An 18,110-nucleotide genomic window follows, 5' to 3' on the forward strand; every position below is an offset into this window, starting at 1 on the left:
ATCAGATTACACAGAGTCTAAGATCAGTAACACAACATGTAGTAAGACTGCAGATTTGGAGCATCCACGTACAAGAATACCCCTTGAGTGTAAATCATTTGCTTTGAAATAATATATTAAAATAATTCCCGCTGCTGCCTGTAAAGAGATTGGGATGTTCTATCAAGATTTTGTGGGTTCCCTCTGCATACTCTGGTTTCCTGCCACATTCTAAAAACATACAAGTTAGTAAGATAATCGGTCACAAGGGCAGCGCAGGCTCGTTGGGCCAAAAGGACCTGTTAGAGTGCTTATCTCTAAATAGAATAAATAATTGTATTCTAATGGTGCTGGGAGTTGCTACAATAATGACTGGGACTTGCTGCCAATATTTGGGGCTAACTTGTTGCTAAGAGGAAGAGTGAAAATTGAAGATTCTGGTCAGCAGGTCGGGTAGCATCTAAAGAAAAGGAAGCACTTAACATTTCAGGTCGGCCAGTTAACATAGAACACAGAAATCTATGGCACATTACAGGCCCTTCAGCCCACAATGTTGTGCCATCCATGTAACCTACTCTCGAAACTGCCTAGAATTTCCCTAGCGCATAGCCGTCTATTTTTCTAAGCTCTATATCCTATCCAAGAGGCTCTTAATTGTATCCACCTCCACCACCACTGCTGGCAGTGCATTCCACGCACCCATCACTCCGTGTGAAAAACTTACCCCTCTCTATTTACTTCCCCTTCCAAGCACCTTAATACCATGTCCCCTCGTGTTAACCATTTCAGCCCTGAGAAAAAGCCCCTGGTTATCCACACGATCAATGCACCTCGTCATCTTATACACCTCCATAACGTCACCTCTCATCCTCCATCGCTCCAAGGAGAAAGGGCCAAGTACACTCAACCTATTCTCGTTAGGTATGCCCTCCAATCCAGGCACCATCCCCGTAAGTCTCCTCTTCTCAGAATTTAGAAGACAGAAGCCAAGGGAGTACGTATGACGACTGCTGCTACCCACAAGAACCAATATCCAGGAGCCAGCAGAAAGACAACCACGTTGGAAGCTGACAAAGAAACCTCAACATTTAACCTCCAGATTGAGGCTTGGAGCATTTTAAATTGTTTACACGAGTGTGACGAGGCCAATTTAATGCAACAGGTAGACGGGAGATTCTGGGCACCCAAATGAGATTCAGATTCATTTATTTATCATGTGTGCATCAAAACACGCAGTGAAATGTATCGGATGCATTAACAAGCCACACACACTAGGGGTGTGCTGGGGGCAGGTCGCAAGTGTCGCCACACATTCCGGTATTGACAGAGCTTGCTCAGAATGTTCAGCAGAGAACAGACACACACACACACACACACACACACACACACACACACACACACACACACACACACACACACACACACACACACACACACACACACACACACACACACACACACACACACACTCTGCTTCAGTTGTCCATCGAAATCCGATGACGACATCCACTCCTTTAACGGTGAGATCTTTGATGACTACACAGTCCTATCCTGGACCCACAAGCTCTATTGCAGGTGGGACATGTATACGTGGTAGTGGTGGTGGTAGTGATGGCAACCATGGCTGCATTTCTCCTGGCTCTCTTCTGCTGTCTTCTGGTTGTTCTTTCCATCTCCAGAACACGAACCCCGTCCCTACACAGCTGTCGCCAAGTAGTATGGTCAGCAGCAACATCCTCCAGATCCTCGGGTCTGATCTTGCACTTCCTTAAGCCATTCTTCATCTGATCCTTACAGCGCTTCTTTGGCCCTCCAGCTGAGTGCCGACCATGATGTAGCTGGTAGTATAACACTCTGCGGGGTAGCTAACATGGGGGCATCCTCATCACGTGCCCCCAGCCACTGCTGGGTGATCATGGCCTCAATACTTCTGCAGTTGGTCTTTACAAGAATTTCTCTCTCACACACACACACACACACACACACACACACACACACACACACACACACACACACACACACACACACACACACACACACACACACACACACACACACACACACACACACACACACTCCTCCAACCCCGGGGCAGACCGGGCCTTTAGCCTCCATTGGATGCACGGACTCACAGAAGTCAAAGGCCGACTTCCACAGTGGACTCACAGTCTCACAGCTTTGGCCATTAGGCTTTGATCTCAGGTGTCGACCGCGGGATTCACCGATGACAGGACTCGGAACACCAGACATCGAACTCGTGACTGGCCAATGATGGGACTTTGAACTCCTGACTGGCCAATGACGGGACCCTAAACTTCAGCCCGCGATTTCCTAACTGGCCAATGACGGGGCCCGAACTCATGACTAGCCAATGATGGGACTTTGAAATCCTGACTGGCCAATGACGGGACCCTGAACTCCAGGCTTCAATTGTTGGGCTCGCTGACTCAAGTACCTAGGGGGCCACCCAAATCACCTCTTTACACGTGGGAGTCAACCACAACCAAGGTGACGGAGTGGTTCTCAACTTTACTAAACTGTTGACCTCGCATTCCATATTGTAGGTATTCCTTCTCAGCGGGATCTGTATCTTGGCTTTTCTTCAGATGCTCAGTACCGAGGAATAAACTCTGCATTTGAATATAATTGTCAGGCACTTGGCGAATAAAATGTTTTTGCCTTCCATACAGTGTTTTTATTAACTGAAGCATGCAGAAGGAATGAAGATCTGTCACAATGCATTAGGCATTTCAACAGAGTGTCAGTGGTTAATTGAAAACATGCTCCTTAAAACAAATCACGGTTATAAAATCAAATTCACAAACTCAATGATTAAAATGCTACCTTGCTTTGAAATTATGGCTGCAATAATTTACTCTTGGCTAGCATAATTACCCTTTTTTTGTGTGTCTGTCTGCTAAAACATGGAAATTGCATTCCGCTCTCATCTTACCAGGGTAGTGCAGGTAGGGTGCTGTTAGTGTGCCTTGATATTTATAGGGGTACCTTGAAAAGCTGTGTTAGTATTAGACCGCGGCGAGTGCTTGTTGGCACTTTCATGTTGTTTACTGAAATGACCAGTTTACTTTGGACACACTGACAGCTCTACTGTAAAATTTACCAGCATTAAAGGTCAGAAAGATCCGAGTTTTCGTTCCCCTCTTCTCAGCCAGAAGAGAATAAATCTCGGAGCGGAATCGCTTTTCTGAAAATAATTTATGAATAATGTACCAACCATGTTTGAATTGAGAAAAGGCTTTCATATCCTTTCCATTAGCTCAGATTAAGTTTTCATACGGATGCTGGGAAGCATGCTAGCAATATCCTTGGCTCGTTTTATATGAAAATTTTATTAGTGCTCTTATTTTCCGCAGTGGTACAGTCTGCCTCTGGATCTAACGCTTGGATCTGGACATGAACTTCTCGCAACCTGGCTGAGGACGGCTCCAAAGGCTTCAATATTTTATGGGCTCTGGTTAAGTCAGCCGTGAGATTGGAGTGCAGAGATTTAATTCTAATGTGAACCCATGAACGGATGTAAAACCAGGACGTCATAAGAAATACATCTGCTGGAGTGTGGGTGTAGTTACCATTTTAAATGGGGGTTTTGGAAAGAAAACAGCACTCTCTCCTCTCTCTTTATGTCCCTAAAATGAAAAGACTCTGAGCTATTACAGTAATAGAAGACTTCTTTTTTTTTTGCTTGCTTGCCTTTCTTCAATTGGTGCTTAATTGTTGCGGTTTTATTCCCCGAGTTCAGCCCTCGACAAGAAAGGTTCTTAAATGTCAGGTTTCAGCAGAAATGGGCACCACATCACTTAATGTTTATAGGGCAAATCCATTTCTTTGTGTCCCTCTTTTTTTTTGTCTCAAAACTGATTTAAAACAGTCGGAAAATCTGTCCATTCAGCAGGAGTGTTCCGGCTCATTCTTCCCTGGAAACAGTTAGGTCAGATGTGATGTCTGATGGACTTTTTCGCTGCAATCTATATCCATTTCCCCTGAGTCGTGTAGTGTCGAGTAGAGAAGAACAGCTCTATAATGGCCCGGTAACAATGTGTTCTTTGTGTACAAGAATTCAGGCTGAAGTGCTGGAAGGTGCGTCGGGCAAAGGAAATTTTGTGCTTGTCTGTATTTTCATTATACTAGTTGTCTGCACTGGAAATATTTTCTTGACAGTAGTTTTCTGCAGTTCCTTTCAGTAGATCACCTCAAAGCCATAGCAATTTGGGAATATAGAAATCAAAAAATGCCCACAATGTATTTTTTACTTATTTATAAGCACAACAATGACTCGTGATAAGAAATGTTGCTAGGCAGAGAGTTACTGGAGCAATTAGAACAATATATAAATGCAGGCTGATTATTTAAACCAACAGAAGGCAACTAAAAACGCCATAAGGAGAGAAAAGATGATATATGAGGGGAAGCTAGCCAATAATATAAAAGAGGATACCAAAAGTTTTTTTTCAAATATATAAAGAGTAAAAGAGAGATGAGAGTGGATATCAGAATGCTGGAAAATGATGCTGGAGAGGTAGTAATGGGGACAAAGAAATGGTGGAGGAACTTAATAAGCATTTTATTTATCTAATTATTGATCTATCTATCTATCTATATTTATTTATTTATTTTTCTATTTATGGGCATACAGTGCTGAGTAAGACCATAAGACCATGAGATTTAGGAGCAGAATTAGGCCATTTGGCCCATCGAGTCTGCTCCACCATTTCATCATGGCTGATCCAATTTTCCTCTCAGCCCCAATCTCCTGCCTTCCCCCGTATCCCTTCAAGCCCTGACCATCAAGAACAGGCCCTTCCGGCCCTTTGAGCCACGCCACCCAGCAATCCCCCAGTTTAATCCAAGCCTAATCATGGGACAATTTACAATGACCAATTAACCTACCAACCGGTACGTCGTTGGTCTGTGGGAGGAAACAAGAGCTTCCGGAGGAAACCGATGTAGTCACACGGAGAATGTACAAAATCCTTACATGCAGCGGCGGAGGCTGCACCCTGGTCGCCTGTATTGTAAACCATTGTGATAACCACTTTGTTACTGTGCCACCCAGCTTTGCGTCAGTCATCACTGTGGAAGACCCTAGCAATATGCCAAAATTCAAGAGTGGCAGGGGCAGAAGTGAATGTAGCTTCTACTACTAAGAAGGTGCTTGCAAGATGAAAGATCTGAAGGTGGATAAATCACATGAACCAGATGGACTACACCCCAGGGTTCTGAAAAAGATAGCTGATGAGATTGTAGAAGGAGTAGTAATGATCTTTAAAGAATCGGAGTAGATTCTGGAATGGCTCCAGAAGACTGGAAAATTGCAAATGTCACTTCACAATTTAAGAAGGGAGGGAGGCAGAAGAAGAAAAAAAATTATAGGCCCGTTTGCCTGACTTCAGTGGTTGGGAAGATGTTGGAGTCCATTTTTAAGGATGAGGTTTTGAGGTACTTGGAAGTACATGATAAAATAGGCCAAAATAAGTATGGTTTTCTAAAGGGGAAATCTTGCCTGACAAATCTGTTGGAACTCTTTGCGGTAAAAACAGGCAGGATAGACAAAGGAGAGTCAGTGGAAATTCTTCACTTGGATTTTCAGAAGGCCTTTGGCAGAGCCCTGCACATGTGGCTGCTTAAAAAGATAAGAGCGCATGGTATTATAGGAAAGATACCAGCACAGATAGAAGATTGGCTGACTGTCAGGAGGGAAAGAGTGGGAATAAAGTGGGTCTTTCCTGGTTGGCTGCCCATAACTAGTGGTGTTCCACAGGGCCCAATGGTTGTGATCGTTCCTTTTCACATTATATATCAACGATTTGGATGATGGAACTGATGGCCTAGTTGCAGACGATATAAAGATAGGTGGAGGGGCAAGTAGTGTAGAGGAAGCAAGGATTCTGCAGAAGGTCTTAGGTTGGGAGAATGGGCAAGGAAGTGGCAGATGGAATACAGTATAGGAAAGTGTATGGTCATGCACTTTGGTAGAAGGAATAAAGGTGTAGACTAAATGGGGAGTAAATTCAAAAACCAGAAGTGCAAAGGGACTTGGGAATCCTTGGGCAAGATTCCCTAAAGGTTAACTTGCAGGATGAGTCAGTGGCAAATGCAATATTAGCATTCATTACGAGAGGACTAGACTATAAGAGCAAGGATATAATGCTGAGACTTTATAGGACATTAATCAATCCGTGCTTGGAGTATTGTGAGCAGCTTTGGGCCGCTTCTATATGAAAAGATGTACTGACAGTGGAGAGGTTCCAGTCGAGGTTAATGAGAATGATTTCAGGGGTGAAAGGGTTAACGTACGAGGAATATTTGATGGCTCTGGGCCTGTGATCGCTGGAGTTTAGAAGAATGAGAGGGGATCTCATTGAAACGTATCGAACATTGACAGAGTGGACGAAGGGAGGATGTTTTCTATAATGGGTGAATCGAGAACCAGAGGGGACAGACTCAGACTAAAGGATGCCAATTTAGAACACAGTTGTGGAGGAATTTCTTTCGCCAAAGTTTGATGAATCTGTGGATGGGCCAAATGGCCTGTTTACATGCTGTATATGGAAATATGCAACAGTCAGGGGACTGAGTTCAAGTGCTGTGAGGTAATGTTGCAGTTCCATGAAACTCTGGCTACACCACACTTGGAATATTGTGTTCAGTTCTGATCACCTCATTATACGAACGATGTGGACGTTTTAGAGAGGGTGCAGAGAAGATTTACCAGGACGCTGCCCGGATTAGAGAGCATGCCTTATGAAGAGAGCTTGAGAAAGCTAGGGCTTTTCTCTTTGGAGTGAAGGAGGATAAGAGATGACTTGATAAGAGACATACATAGAGTAAACAGCCAGAGATTTTTCTCAAGGCAGAAATAGTAAGACAAGGGACATAATTTTAAGATGATTGAAGGAACGTATAGGGGGATGTCAGAGGTAAGTTTTTTATAAAGAAAGTGGTGAAGGTGTGGAACACCCTGCGGGTGGGGGGGGGGCAGTACAGGGAGAGGCAGTACATTAGGGACATTTAAGAGAATGTTAGATAGGCATACGGATTATTTAAAAAATGAGGTTTATGCAGGAGGGAAGGGTTAGATTAGTTTAAAGTAGTTTAAAAGGTAAGAGTAGTTTTAAAGGTAAGCACGACATTGTGCGCTAAAGAGCCAGTACTGTTCTGTAATGTTCTATATACTATGTTCTAATATATACTGTGAAGGAACTTCCACACTTCAGTTACGAGCACAGACCCACACATTACATGCAAAGCCTTCAGTAAAATATTGCAATCCCCTTCTGATGCTGATTTAACCTGAAACTCTTGTCTGCACAGCCAAATGTACATTGGTGACCTGGCATTGTGCGAAAATTTTGAGGATGTCTATCAAAATGAAAATACTCAGTGTCGATGTTATAATGGTGACAGCACTGGATTAGCAACTTATCAAAAGCAAACAAACAGGTAACTCTGTGCAGTGGATGATTTACACAGGGTAGCCACTTTATTATAGAAATATTTAACCAGCCAATCATGTGGCAACAAATCAATGCATAAAAGCATGCAGACACGGTCAAGAGGTTCAGGTGTTGCTCAGACCAAATATCAGAACGGGGAAGAAATGTGATCCAAGTGATTTTGACTGTAGAATGTTGGTTGATGTCAGACAGGGTGGTTTGAGTATCGCAGAAGTTGCAGATTTCCTGGGATTTTCACTCTCAGGAGTTTATAGAGAACGGTGTGAGAAACAAAAAGATCCCATGAGCGGCAGTTCTGTTAATGAGAGAGGTCAGAGGTGAACGGCCAGACTGGCTCAAGCTGACAGGAACTCAGATGAGCCTGCATTACAACAGTGAGGAGCATCTCTGAACCCACACAACCTCGAACCTTGAACTAGATGAGCTATCGCAGCAAACAGGAGCTTAAAGGAGGCACATTAAATACCTCCCATTCCTAAGAAACTGACCATTGAGTGTATATCGAGCCTTTTTTACATGATTATGGCAGCCCAAGGGAACTGGCATTTGTTTTGCCCTTCACGTGTGGTTTATTTTCCACCCCGTAGCAACCAGCTCAGATTACACTTATGAGGATCACCCATGACGGGGCAGGAACTATAACACGAGTCTGCTCCATTTACCAGCAAGAACCACGAGACATCCTCCCACGTGATATTAATACAGCCTCATTTTCCCACAACATTAAAGCCAGATGCAGCTCACAGAACAACCGCAAGCTGTGCACATCAATCCACAACAACTCCTGAGCACTGGAATCCCGAGAGGAGAGGGCCGTCCCAAGGGATCTTCCTGTCAGTGAGCGAGCTGGCTGGAGTGTAAACTCCACCAGTGGGTAGCCTTTAAACAGGTGTATTTGCAGTTCCGGAGAACATCTGGTAAGGAGTACCCACACTGATTCTATCCATGAAGGAAAAACAGCAACAACATTAATTCTATCCAGTTGAAAGACATACTCATCCGTGGTAATAGTAACATTTTACATTTTGATAATATTGAAAGGCAATGCCTCGAGACAGCAGCATCCATCATGGAGGAGCCTGATCATCCAGGACATGTCCTCTCCTCATTGAGCAGGTAAAGCTGGGGTCCATGGACTCCTCCATTCATGGGATGGGTACATAAACTGCTCTGTTAATGGGAGGGGTCCATGAACTGCTCTGTTAATGGGAGGGGTCCATGGATGCTCTGTAAATGGGATGGGTACATAAACTGCTCTGTAAATGGGATGGGTACATAAACTGCTCTGTTAATGGGAGGGGTCCATGGATGCTCTGTAAATGGGAGGGGTACATAAACTGCTCTGTAAATGGGAGGGGTCCATGAACTGCTCTGTAAATGGGATGGGTACATAAACTGCTCTGTTAATGGGAGGGGTCTATGGACTGCTCTGTTAATGGGAGGGGTCCATGGATGCTCTGTAAATGGGATGGGTACATAAACTGCTCTGTAAATGGGAGGGGTCCATAAACTGCTCTGTAAATGGGATGGGTACATAAACTGCTCTGTTAATGGGAGGGGTCTATGGACTGCTCTGTTAATGGGAGGGGTCCATAAACTGCTCTGTTAATGGGAGGGGTCTATGGACTGCTCTGTAAATGGGAGGGGACGGTAAACTGCTCTGTAAATGGGAGGGGCCCATGGACTGCTCTGTAAATGGGAGGGGTCTATGGACTGCTCTGTAAATGGGAGGGGCCCATGGACTGCTCTGTAAATGGGAGGGGTCTATGGACTGCTCTGTAAATGGGAGGGGCCCATGGACTGCTCTGTAAATGGGAGGGGTCTATGGACTGCTCTGTAAATGTGAGGGGTCCATAAACTGCTCTGTAAATGAGAGGGGTCCGTGGACTGCTCTGTAAATGGGAGGGGCCCATGGACTGCTCTGTAAATGGGAGGGGTCCGTGGACTGCTCTGTAAATGGGAGGGGCCCATGGACTGCTCTGTAAATGGGAGGGGTCCGTAAACTGCTCTGTAAATGGGAGGGGCCCATGGACTGCTCTGTAAATGGGAGGGGGCCCATGGACTGCTCTGTAAATGGGAGGGGTCCATAAACTGCTCCGTAAATGGGAGGGGTCCATGAACTGCTCTGTAAATGGGAGGGGTCCGTGGACTGCTCTGTAAATGGGAGGGGCCCAGTGACTGCTCTGTAAATGGGAGGGGTCCGTAAACTGCTCTGTTAATGGGAGGGGTCCATGGACTGCTCTGTAAATGGGAGGGGTCCGTAAACTGCTCTGTTAATGGGAGGGGTCCATAAACTGCTCTGTAAATGGGAGGGGTCCGTAAACTGCTCTGTTAATGGGAGGGGCCCAGTGACTGCTCTGTAAATGGGAGGGGTCCATAAACTGCTCTGTAAATGGGAGGGGTCCGTGGACTGCTCTGTAAATGGGAGGGGCCCATGGACTGCTCTGTAAATGGGAGGGGTCCGTAAACTGCTCTGTAAATGGGAGGGGTCCATAAACTGCTCTGTAAATGAGAGGGGTCCGTGGACTGCTCTGTAAATGAGAGGGGCCCATGGACTGCTCTGTAAATGGGAGGGGCCCAGTGACTGCTCTGTAAATGGGAGGGGCCCATGGACTGCTCTGTAAATGGGAGGGGTCCATGGATGCTCTGTAAATGGGAGGGGTCTATGGACTGCTCTGTAAATGGGAGGGGCCCATTGACTGCTCTGTAAATGGGAGGGGTCCGTGGACTGCTCTGTAAATGGGAGGGGTCTGTAAACTGCTCTGTTAATGGGAGGGGTCCGTAAACTGCTCTGTTAATGGGAGGGGCCCATGGACTGCTCTGTAAATGGGAGGGGTCTATGGACTGCTCTGTAAATGGGAGGGGCCCATGGACTGCTCTGTAAATGGGAGGGGTCTATGGACTGCTCTGTAAATGGGAGGGGCCCATGGACTGCTCTGTAAATGGGAGGGGTCTATGGACTGCTCTGTAAATGGGAGGGGCCCATGGTCTGCTCTGTAAATGGGAGGGGTCTATGGACTGCTCTGTAAATGGGAGGGGTCCGTAAACTGCTCTGTAAATGGGAGGGGCCCATGGACTGCTCTGTAAATGGGAGGGGTCTATGGACTGCTCTGTAAATGGGAGGGGTCCGTAAACTGCTCTGTAAATCGGAGCGGTCGATGAACTGCTCTGTAAATGGGAGGGGTCCATGAACTGCTCTGTAAATGGGAGGGGTCCATAAACTGCTCTGTAAATGTGAGGGGTCTATGGACTGCTCTGTAAATGGGAGGGGTCCATAAACTGCTCTGTAAATGGGAGGGGCCCATGGACTGCTCTGTAAATGGGAGGGGTCCGTAAACTGCTCTGTAAATGTGAGGGGGCCCATGGACTGCTCTGTAAATGGGAGGGGTCTGTAAACTGCTCTGTAAATGGGAGGGGTCCATAAACTGCTCTGTAAATGTGAGGGGTCTATGGACTGCTCTGTAAATGGGAGGGGTCCGTAAACTGCTCTGTAAATGGGAGGGGTCCATAAACTGCTCTGTAAATGGGAGGGGTCCGTAAACTGCTCTGTAAATGGGAGGGGTCCATAAACTGCTCTGTAAATGGGAGGGGTCCGTAAACTGCTCTGTAAATGGGAGGGGTCCGTAAACTGCTCTGTAAATGGGAGGGGCCCATGGACTGTTCTGTAAATGGGAGGGGTCCATAAACTGCTCTGTAAATGGGAGGGGTCCATAAACTGCTCTGTAAATGGGAGGGGTCCGTAAACTGCTCTGTAAATGGGAGGGGTCCATAAACTGCTCTGTAAATGGGAGGGGTCCGTAAACTGCTCTGTAAATGGGAGGGGCCCATGGACTGTTCTGTAAATGGGAGGGGTCTATGAACTGCTCTGTAAATGGGAGGGGTCTATGGCATAAAAATGGTCGGGAACCCCTGAGGCGAAGGAACCTGGAGATGCACGTTCAATATTTTAGTAACAGCTTTTCTCCCTCTGCCATGAAATTTCTGAATGGCCCATAAACCCATAAATACTACCTCACTACTTTAGTCTCTTCTTACACTATTTATTTATTTTTATATGTTCTTATTTGTAATTTATTACAATTTTTATGCATTGTACTATACTGCTGCTGCAAAACAGCAATTTTCAGGACATAAGAATCAGAAGCAGGACTCACTAATATAATTAATTCATTCAAGTTTAACTGTCATTCAACCATACGTGAATATAGTCAAATGAGACAGTGTCACTCTGGGGTCACGGTGCAAAACACAGTAGGAACAGTCATACACAGCATAAAGCACACATAGCACATACAAGATAGCAAGCACATGTAAGATGGCAGTAAAACACAGCCACGCAGAAATATATAATCCAGACCCCAAGTCTATGAATTGCCGAGAAATCTGCAGTTGACCACAAAGCACCTTGTCTTCTGCCGAGCGAATACTGACGGGGCAGCGCTGATTCCAGCCTGGACATTGCACCAAGCACCCCCCCTCCCCCCACTCGCCCTAGTAGAACGCATCAGCTCCCACGCCTTCTCCTGGTGGCTGTAAACAGGTGAGACTGCAGCTTGAGACCCGGTCCTTGCTACAACTGAGGCCACGCAACTCCCCCGCCATTACCCTTGCTGTCCTCCAATAAATCAATAAATCAGACTTGCGGCGTTCCACATTAACGATGTCCAAAAGGGTCTTGCGATCACAAGGAAAGCGACTAAGACGGTCACTCGCTACTAGATTGCCCACCTCCTTCACGCACCGATCCTCCGAAGCCTCTCTGATGCAAGTAGTAGCACGATCTGCTCCATCCAGCTCCTTCGCTGTCCCTGCCAATGAGTAAGTCGCTGACAGGGTAGACCTCCAGGGCTTTAAGCTCTTGCGATCATAAAAACTACATTTGAAAAAGACAGTAGTGCCCTTTGTAGACCCCATAGCAGCCATTGTGATCGAAGGCACTGCCATCTTAATGAAATGCCATATGTCATATATGACATATACCATGAAATTAGTTGTTTTCTGGCAGCTGTGCAGTGTAATGCACTGAAAATTTTACTATAAGTAACAATAAGAAATATAAATAAATAAATATATGAAAAGGGAACAAAATAGTGAGTTATCGTTCATGGGTTCAAGGACTATTCAGAAATCTGATGACAGAGGGGAAGAAGCTATTCCTAAAATGTTGAGTGTGGGTTTCAGTTTCCTGTACCTCCTGCCTGATGGCAGTAATGAGAAGAGGGCATGTCCTGGGTAATGGGGATCTTCAACGATGGATGCTGCCTTCTTGAGGCATTGCCTTTTGAAGATGTCCTCAGTAAAGTGTCAGTGATAATGAATCTGATTCTGATTTTAATTGAGTTGTTGGTAATCACACACTGCCCTAACATGGAATAAGTTACTGTTCCCTTCGCCTCTGTAGGGATGAATCCTGGAAGTCCCCATTCAACTACACAGTGTGAGAGGTTCAAGGAACCAGCTCATCACCAGCTTCTCAATGGCACCTTGAGAGCAGCAACGTCCTTGTTGGTAATGTCCACATCCTGGAAATTAAAACATTAAACAAAAATGCTGTCATGCCAAACACACCTTCTGGACACTTTGGTCTTGTTCCAGAGAGCTGACCAATTCATCCTTGACCCCACAAAGTGTAACTGAGACTTAAACTTCTTTCCCCCATGAAAATATATCCAAATGCTTATAAAACAGAGCAGAAGTTTTCACATGCACTCTGTGGAATAGTTTTTAGGGGACGTCTGAGTGTGTTATGCAGTGAAAATCTAGCCTGTCATAGAAACAAAATAGTAATTGAAGATTCAAGATTCAATGTAGTTTATTGTCATTCTTAAGTACCAGTGCACAGGAGAACAAAATCATTGTTACTCTGTATTCGATGCATCTTCAAAAAACACAATAAGCATAAAAACACAATAAATGGAAATGCAAAAACAATCCTATGAAACATGAAAAGCACTCAACACTCTCAAGCTCCTGCCACTTGTTCACTTGGATGTTAGACTGGAGTTATTCAGTGATTTTGTAGAAAGGCTTCTCATTCTGAAATAGCTACTCTTTGCCCAGAGACAATATGTGCAAAACTCATTCATTTTACAAATAAACTATATCTTCTAGCCTTCTACCGCTAGTGGTATGTAGTACATTCAAACCCCAGATTTGTTTTAGAATACCAGCAAATAATTTTTTAATCACTTGGTAAAATAAATCTTCTGTAGTGTCGGCCTCCATTAGTCTCGATAGACCATGGATTTGCGCTTTGGAAAGTTTCCGGGGCACAAGCCTGGGCAAGGTTTTTTTTTATGGAAGACTGGCAGTTGCCCAAGCTGCAAGTCTCCCCTCTCCACACCACCGATGTTGTCCAAGGGAAGGGCATTAGGACCCATACAGCTTGGCACCGGTGTCGTCGCAGAGCAATGTGTGGTTTAATGCCTTGCACACACACGCAAGCCTCAGCCAAGGCTCGAACTAGCGACCTTCAGATAACTAGACGAATGTCTTAACCACTTGGCCACGCGCCAACACAAATCTTTTATATATACAGTATAGGGATTTGAAACATTTTGGGCAGATGGGGCGTGTCAGCCATGGTTGGCAGTTCACCTAGAAGAAGGAAAACCCAGATGTCAAACCTCCACTCCTTGTGGCTACACCCACTCAGGAGGAAGGCTTTGGAGGTAAACCCTGAGGAAAATATCGAAATATCGGAGCTGAAATCCCTAAGGCAGTCCTGCATTGAGTTCAATGCTGACTGGCAACTCCTGTGATGCTGCCGTTACTGAACTGTACCTTTGGGTACATCAGCTGTGTGGAGAGGGGGACCTCGCTACATGGTCAGTAGCTTGCTCTCCATATCATACTGTCCAGGCTTGCGTATCTAGGCAGCTAAGATGCAATATCCGTGGTCAACTCTGACCGACGGAGATCTGTGCATGAGATAGAAAAATGCAAGAAGTTTTCCACTGAGGTTGGGTGAAGGTGAAATATTTAAAGGGAACCCAAGGGGTAACTTCTTCACTCAGAGGATGGTGTGAGCATGGAATGGATTGCCAGTGGAAGTGGTGGATGCTGGCTTGATTGCAATATTTAAGAGAAGTCTGGACAAGTACACGAGCGAGAGGGGTATGGAGGTCTATGGTCCAGATGCAGGTTAATGGAATTAGGCAGAATAAAGGTTCTACATGGACTAGATGGGCTGAAGGGCCCATTTCTGTGCTGCAGTGCTCTGGTGATGCCATGCCTATTAAAGTGAATGCCTAGACTGTGATTGGGAGCATGCTGAGGTCAATTGGAACCGCCAGATCTGAATTCTTTGCTATTTGAATCATATAACCATATAACAATTACAGCACGGAAACAGGCCATCTCGGCTCTTCCAGTCTGTGCCAAACGCTTACTCTCACCTAGTCCCACCGACCTGCACTCAGCCCATAACCCTCCATTCCTTTCCTGTCCATATACCTATCCAATTTTACTCTAAATGACAAAATCGAATCATGTAACATGTAAGGTTAGGCTGTCAAAGATTATGGGGTAGACAACAGGAGAATGGGATTGAGTGGGAAAATAAGTCAGATGTGATCAAATGGTTGAGCAGACTCGATGGGCTGAATGGTCTAATTCTGCTCAGATGCCTTATGGTCCTATAACTGTTCTGAAGTGTGTCCTCTGGAAAGGAAGAAGTGCCTGCTGTGTCACAGTGATGTATTACAACAGTGTAGTAATGTACCTTAGAGAGTTTCTGCAGGTAAGTACAAATTAGTCTAAGGATTATTGACTAAATACTATAGCGTAAGTAACATAGATACAGCACCTTTAAATTGCTGGAATTTAACAATGTTGTGCACTTATTAACAGTCTCTGGGTATTTCCCATCTTGACTACTCTAAGAGGCTTTGTTAATGGAGTACCTTGTCACTTACCTTTAAAGGAAAAATTAACAATGAACAGGGGGTTTTGTGGTGCTCAATTCCCTGCATTAGCAAGGACGCAGATTTTTCACTGCTAATCTTTAAATGAACATTTTAAAAGGCATTTATCCCATGCAATCTTCCATGAGGTCTGTACTGCAATAACAACGGAGGAAATACTTTTCAAAGCCGCGCAGCTGGTACCCACCTAAACTGTGCCCCACGGTGGAGTGAAGAAGGACATACTGTACATGGTGGTTTAAAACTCAGAGTCGATGGGCCAAATGGCCTAATTCTGCTCCTGTGTCTTACGGTCTTCATGTCGACGAAAAGAAAAAAGCATGTATTCACGCCCGCAGTCTGAGTAAATAAAATGTAATCCTCTGGCAGAAAGAAAATTTAACATGGATTGACTTTTTCTCATCATCAATCTCTTATTTCTTGCACCAGATTTTCTTATATGTAGAAGTACACCAATACCTCACACTTGCCCTTGGAAACAGGGTGCTCCAGTGCTTTGATTAAAAGCTTTGGTCTAGGACATCCTTATTTTTCAGAAGATGAGTTATTTATTGCCTTATACACTGTGGACAAATAGATGTCATCACTTAATTGAAGACAACTGTTAGATGTAGAGGATTTGACTGTCGCTTGAGATTGCTAATAAATCACAGATACCTGCCAGCAGCAAGTCTGTCATTTTTCTCTCTTTTACTCTTTCTTTCTCAGCATTAGGTGAAAACTTTACATGCATCTTAATATTCCTTTTTGTACGTTTGCACCATGTTAAACAAAGGACAAAATTATTTTAAATTATTGCTGTGATATCAGAAATTATTACTTGTTTCGATATACAGTGTATATTATTTCCCACACCCACCTCCCTCCACAATTCCATGCCACAGATAATGGAATTAAACTCATGGCTAACTGTTAAACAGCAGGATATTTTAGAACAGACTCAGCACATAGAACAGTTCAGTACAATACAGGCCCTTTGGCCCACAACGTAATACTGACCTTTTAACCTACTCTAAGATCAATGCAAACCCTTTCCTCCATTCCATAAGACCATAAGAAATAGGAGCAGAATAAGGCCATTTGGCCCATCGAGTCTGCTCCACCATTTCATCATGGCTGATCCATTTTCCACTCAACCCCAATCTCCTGCCTTCTCCCCGTAACCCTTCATGCCTCGACCAATCAAGAATCTATCAACCTCTGCCTTAAATATACATAGACTTGCTCCCCAGCTGGCTTTCCACAGATTCATCATTCTCATAAAGAAATTCCTCCTCATCTCCATTCTGAGGCTGTGTCCTGTTTATTGATTGTTTATTGTCATTCTTTGGTACAAAGGACGACAAAATGATTGTTACTCCAACTGAAGTATCTACAAAAGGATGTGCTGACGCCAGAGAGGATTTGAAGGAGGTTCACAGAAATGATTTCTGGATTGAAAGGCTTGTCATATGAGGAATGTTTGATGGCTCTGGGCCTGCATTCACTGGAATTCAGGAAAATGAGGGGCGCTCTCATTGAAACCTGTCGAATGTTGAAAGGACATTGTTGGGGGAGTCTAGGACAAGAGGGCACAGCCTCCAAATAGAAACACAACCCTTTAGAGTGCAGATGAGGAGGAATTCATTTAGCCAGGGGATGGTGAACTGAGGAATTTGCTGCAAAGGACAACTGTGGAGGCTAAGTCAGTCGACATATTTAAATTAGAAGTTGATTAATTCTGGATTATTAAGGGCATCAAAGGTTACAGTGAGAAGGCAGGACGATGGGGTGGAGAGGGAAAGTATATCAGCCACGATCAAATGTTGGAGCAGACACGATGGGCCAAATGCCCTAACTCGGCACAAGGACAGAAAAGCAGAATTCTAGGACAATTCCATAGTCAAGCAGCATCAGTGCAAGTAAAATATATACGTCAAGATTTCAGATTCAGACCCTGCTTAGAGTTGGAGAGCCATACAATGTGGAAATCAGACCTTCGGCCCATCTGGTCCATGCTGATCAAGACTCCCATCTAAGCTAATCCTATTTGCCCATATTTGACACATACCTCTCTAAAGCAGAGTTTTCACCCTGGGGTTCACGGACTGCTTGCCTAATGGCATTGGATCATGGCATAAAAAAGGTTGGGAACCCCTGTTCTAAACTTCCTCTATCTACATACCTCTCCACGTACCTTTTAAATGTTCTTAATGTACCTGCCTTGTCGACTTCCTGTGGCAGCTCAGATGATCTCCATCTGCCTGAAAAACGTGTCCCTCAGCTTCCTATTAAATCTCTCCCATTGCACCTTATAACTGTGCCCTCTGATTTCCCAACCCTGAGAAAATGGCTGTGTGCATTGACCCTATCGATGCCTCTCATAATATATATATGTAGCCCCCTGGTAAGCCTCAGGCTCATTCAGCTCGCTTCCCTCTAGGGGGAGCAGCCTTCAGCCCCACCAAACTGGGTAATCAGCTTGTGTAGATGCTGTGTGATGTCCCCACCATGCCAAGAAACCATATGCGATTAAATGATTACACTTTATAAATCTTACTAGAACTAAGTGACTAACAGTGATAAAATATATATGAAAGAAAAGAAAGGAAAGAAAAGGCGCCAGAACTTATCAAAGTCCAACCACTTCACGCACAACCCGTTGGAGCTCAATTAACGAAGTCTTCTTGCCACCATTCGATCCCCTCCGACCTCCTCGACCCGCCGCCTGGAAACAACAACGGTGGTCGGC

Source organism: Hemitrygon akajei, chromosome 12 (genome assembly GCF_048418815.1).
Source record: "Hemitrygon akajei chromosome 12, sHemAka1.3, whole genome shotgun sequence".
NCBI classification, from domain to species: domain Eukaryota; kingdom Metazoa; phylum Chordata; class Chondrichthyes; order Myliobatiformes; family Dasyatidae; genus Hemitrygon; species Hemitrygon akajei.